We start from the raw sequence: 5,643 nt of genomic DNA, 5'->3' as shown, positions 1-5,643 counted from the left end.
AATTGGGAACAAGAGTTGTAAGATGAAAGTAAAGGGTCTTTTTTTGAGGTTATACCTTTTTAAGAACTATTAGAGGGCACAAATGGGAAAACACATCATAGTCGATATCTGAATTAAAACTGCCGCCAGGGGGCATCAATGAGCTTTCAAAATCTCCAGTCTTAGTCTTACAATCTAGAGGAGAACTGGGTAGTGGCAGTGATGATTCTAACTTCTAACCCCCCATATTTGGGACAGGATTCCAGGAGCCTACTCAGTCAACAAGCATTTAAGCGTTTACCTTGTACCAAACGCTGGGCTAAGTGTGGGAAACGAGTTAACACATAGAAATCACTTTGCAAACCTCAAATTACTACGTGTATACGTCATCATATCTAATGTTATCACAACCGCTCTGATAATACAAAGAATGAACGGTCCCTGCCTTCAGGGACTCCTATTAAAATGGAGGTTACAACACGCAAACGTGTATATACAAAGGATATCACAAGATACGTCGGAGGTAGCGTCAGAGAGAAAATTGTAGGAAGGGGCCAGGTTACGAAGAGCTTTAAAAGCCATGGTTTTTTGGGGGTTTTTTTATGTCTAATCCAGGAGGCAATAGGCAGCCAATGGAATTTGTTGAACAGGAGAGTCACATGATTTGTCAATCCTGGGATTTGGGAAGATCACCATGGCACCCAAGTGGAGAATAGACTAGAGTAGGGAGACCAGCCAGAAGGGCTATTTCAGTAGTCCAGATGTGAAGTCATAAGGGTCTACACCACAGTGATTGGCAGTATCAGAGGGTTTCGAGGGGGACGGGAGGCGCTCATAGAGATGTTATGGCGGTAGAATTGATGAGATTTGCCAACAGATTGGTTATGGGGAATGAAAGAATGGAGACTCAAGGAGGGACAACTAGGTTTTGTACCTGGGAGGGTGGTGGTGTCATCCACATTATTAGGGGAGTTTGGAAGAGGAAACAGTTGGGGGTGAAAAGTAATTTGTTCAATTTTGGACATGGTGAGTTTAAGGTGTTCAATAGGCAGTTGAAGAGGCAAGACTGGAGGTCAGGGGAGAATTCAGAGCTCGACAGATAAATGTGAGAATCATCCGCATAAAGGGGTCCTAGTAACCAGCAGTGATGGGAGTCACAGTGCCACTTCCAAAAAGCTTTCTTTGTACTCAGCCAATAGGAATCTTTTTTAGCCCTTGAACTCTCACACCCCCTGGTTTGTACCTCTGTTAAAAAAAAATAAAGTTCACATCCTACCTGTTTCAGGTATCTGTTGTGGCAAAACCAACATATCAGCTATAAACTACAGGTGTCTAGGACAATAAATGAGTTTATTGCCTGACTCACAGCTTTCCTTTCTACCATAATTCCTGTCTTTATACTGTCAGATTTCAACATATCAAGGCTCCCTCAAATATCTAATTTCACGGTTCCTCAATTTACTTATTTCCACGATCTATTCCTCCAATCCACTTCTGATAAACATAAAGATGGCCATGTCCCTCATCTTGCCATCACCCGCAACAGTTCTGTTTCCAATAGACTCTGAAATTCCCTTTTTGGAATCTTTTATCATTCCACCATTCTTTGTACTTTAGAACTCCTAACCCTGTCAAGACCTCCAAACTGCCCACTCTTCAATTCTGTCCCTCTACACTGGCTCTTCCCTTCTCAATCTAAACACCTTGATGAACCAGTTCAACTTTACACTATCCTCTACACTCTGCTATTCCTTGTCCTATGGCTAACTGCACCTTGACAAACCCCAACTCTGGATCACTCCCACCATTTCTCCTTCACTCTGGTTCAAATGCCACTGAACAAAGTTGGAGAGAGTCACGAAATCCTGCTGATCCAGTCAGCTGACCCACTCCCACAATCCTCATACTTCACTCTGATTCAAATGCCACTGAATAATCATGAAACCCTGCTGACTGGGTCCACCACAACTGATGTTACATGATTTTGGCTGGGCCTTCACTGCAGCAAGGCAGTCCTTTTACACACCTCTCTAATCAATTCATAGCTCACTCACCTCAGCAGCTATTCCAATCCTTCTTGCTTTGCAGGCCTCCCATATTACCTCCTTTTCTCATCCTCTCAACTGAGTTCCTTATTTCCTACTTCACCCAAAAAAAAAAAAGTTGAGGTTTTCTCTTTTCTCTTCATCTCATATCACTGACATCTTCCACTGTTTCCCTCTGTCACACCTGTTTCTGATAAAGAGGTGGCTCTTCTTGCCAAAGCCACCCCTCTACATGCACCCTTAATCCTTTCCTTTCCCATCTTTTCTAGCAGATATCCCCACCATCATCCCTACTCTCTAAACTTCAGTTTTTTCCTATCTACTGGCTCCATCCCTGCAGCACACCCATCCATGTTTTCCCCATCCTTAAAACCCCTTGATCTGACCATCCCTGCTAGCCATCATCTGATATTTCTCCTTTTCTTTTTAAATTGCTTGAGAAAATTATCTGTACTACAGGCCACTTCCTCTCCTCTTGCCCACTTGCAAAACTTCTGCAGTCTAGCTGCTGACCTCATTATCACATGAAACTGCTATCTTCAAAGTTATAATCCTCATCCTGCTTGATTTTTCTTCAGCCTTTAGTAGCTAGTATCTATATAATGCATTACATTATCTTATTTGATACTCATAATAACCCTGGGAGATAGGTGCTATTATTATCCCCATTTTACAGATGAGGAAACTGAGGTAAACAAAGGTTAAGTGACTGGCCCAGGGCCACACAGCTAGGAAGTATCTGGGACCAAATTTGAATTCGGGTCTTCCTGAAGTTAGACTTAGCGCTCTTATTCACTGCACCACCCAGCTGCTGACACTGGTAAATGCCATCCCCTCTGAGATATTCTCTCTAGGTTTTTTTTGAGTTCTCTCCCAGTTCTTCTCCTACCCTTCTGAATGCTCTTTCAAAGTCTCCTTTACTGGATCTTCATCTAGGACATGCCCTTAACCATGAGTGTTCCCCAAGACTTTGTCACAAGTCCTTTTCCCTCCTAGTCTTTCTCTTGAACTCGTTCCCCCATCAATAGCTTGGACCTCTCAGACCAGATGTCCCACAGACATCTCAAACTCAGCACATCCAAAACAAAGTTTATTCTCTTTCCTCCCAAACCTTTCCCAACTTTCCAGTTATTGCCAAGGAAACTATACTCCCAGTCACCAAGGCTCTGAACCTCTGTGTCATTCTGGACTCTTCCCTCTCCTTCACCCCACATAACCAATCTGTTGTCTGGGCTGGCTCTTTCTACCTTCACAGCATCTCTCACATGCATCCCCTTCCCTACCCACACAGTAACTACCCTAAGCTAGGCCTTCCCCACCCCTCATCTGGACCATTGCAAGAGTCTTCCCTGCTTCACATCTCTTATTACAATCTACTTAGCATCCAAAATGATTTCCTAGATACATGTCTCACCAACCATCTCACTCACCCTACTCAATAAATTCCAATGGCTCCCTATTACCTCCAGGATCAGACAGAAAGTCCTGTTTGGTATTTTAAAGCCCTTTACAATCCCTTCCTACCTTTCCAATCTGCTGCTCCTTGCACAAGACACTCCCATCTCCCAACTCCATGCCCCTCTACCTACAGTCCCTCATGCCTAGAATGTCATTCTCTGGAATGCCTCAGCACTTTTCTAACTTCCTTCAGAATTTAGCCCAAATCTCACCTCACCTGCTGGAGGCCTATTCTGGTCCTTCTCAGGGACTGCCCCCTATTAACACAATATTTTTTGTACACACATAGTGATTTGCATGTTGTCTCCCTATTAGAATGTGGGCTCCTTGGGGGACCTTGTTTTTGCCCTTCTTCGTATCCACATTGCTCAATTGTGCCTGGCTATAGTAAAACAAAGCCTTGGTGACTGTTAGATGTGACCAGTTTTAAATAAGGTCTTCTCAATATGGACCCATATTGCAGATTGTCTACATTCTCTTACAAGTTCTCTTTAGGGGATACACCCAGCACTCTGGGGGCTTTCCGGCATGATCTCTCTTGCTTTTGCATGGCTACTTCAACAGCATTCAAGTTGGCAGTTGGGTATGCTATCCCAGGCTTTTCTTCATGACAAGCCCACTTATTCTTCCTGCCATAGATCTCCCCAGTGTCATCCATTAAACCTCTTATGCATAATTCATCCTTGGTGATACATTGCTTATAGCCACCTCAGGCCCACCATGTGCCTCTCCATTTTCCTATAAGTAACTGTTATTTAGTCCTTTTAAGACTATGGCTTTCTATTACTGAGAACCAGGAGTTCTGAGAATACTATTGTTAAAAGATATGGGTCATTTCAGGGCAAAGCTTGGGCTCATTAAAAGCACTGCAGCTATTTATAGTAGCATTTCCTGGCAATAAAGAACTGGTTTTGAGGGGATGACTGAATAGATTATGGTCTATGAATGCCAAGGAATACTATTACGCAATGACAAATGAAGAAAAGTGTTCAGAGAAACCTTGGGAGACTTGTATGAACTGATGCTGAGTGAAGTGAGCAAGAGAAAAATTTATATAACAAACCCTGTAAAGAAAAACAACTTTGAAAGACTTTTAAGAGCAATGTTCAATCCAGTGAGTGATCAAGCATGACTCCAGGACTCATGATGAAGCATGCCACCCACCTTCTGAGAGTTGAAGGACTTGGGACAGATCCACACATTGAATTTTTGGACGTGGCCAATGTCAGATTTTGTTTTGCTTGACGGTTTATTTATTACAAGAACTTTTTATTTTTTCAGTGTATGAAGGAAGAGGTGGGAGATTTGTTCATTTTTAAGAAGCAACATGCAAGTTTTCTAAATGCCATCAAGCCTGAATTCTAGGTCCAATTTATTGTCCATCTTCTGCCCATTTAGGATACACTTTTGCTGACTGACCAGCTCTATGGGCTATCCATTTAACTGCATTTCATAACCTAGACTACCAGTATTCTTCATTTGGTGTTGTGTGTGTGTGTGAGTGCATGCAAGGGCACGCAGGTCTGTTTTTTAGTCTGGACCTGTGATTTCATCGGCCTAAGAAACCCCTACTGAGGAAACTATCCATATACTTTCTCTGTCCCTTAGAGTTGCCTAAAGTAAGAGGTTCAGTCAGTACATAGTAGAGGGAAATCTTGAACCCAGGGTTTCCTGGTTTTAAGGCAAGTTCTCCATAGTTATTTCATGAGTCACCATGATGAAAGGAAGTCTTCACCTAGTGGCTAGCTAATAGGATGATGGCCAAGCCAGGTGAGGAATTAATATCAAGATGGGACATCAGGTGCTTGCTTACATGTACCCTCACCCAATTATAAACTCACCTTGTATCTCCCTTAGTGCCCAACATGAGGCATTGCACAGAACTGACTAGGTTCAGTTTGCATTGGAGTGTGAGGTTGGCCCCTAGTGTTTTCTTCTGGATGTGGGATTCAAAGTTAATAGGGGACAATTGTTCCCAACTCCTTGGGGGGAAACCTGAGCCTGTAAAAAGCAAGACAAGCCTCCTGCCTCACAAACTCTGTCTCTACCAGGCTCAGCTCACACAAACCTGGGGTTGATCTGGGACACTGGTCCCAGAACTGGAGGCAGGTTCCCTTTTCCTCCCAGCCCTACTTAGAACAAAGCATCACAGGGCCTGGTG

Source organism: Vombatus ursinus, unplaced genomic scaffold (genome assembly GCF_900497805.2).
Source record: "Vombatus ursinus unplaced genomic scaffold, bare-nosed wombat genome assembly UNPS02012319.1, whole genome shotgun sequence".
NCBI lineage: Eukaryota > Metazoa > Chordata > Mammalia > Diprotodontia > Vombatidae > Vombatus > Vombatus ursinus.
The sequence above is the reverse complement of the archived record's forward strand: the minus strand, read 5'-3'. Positions refer to the sequence as shown.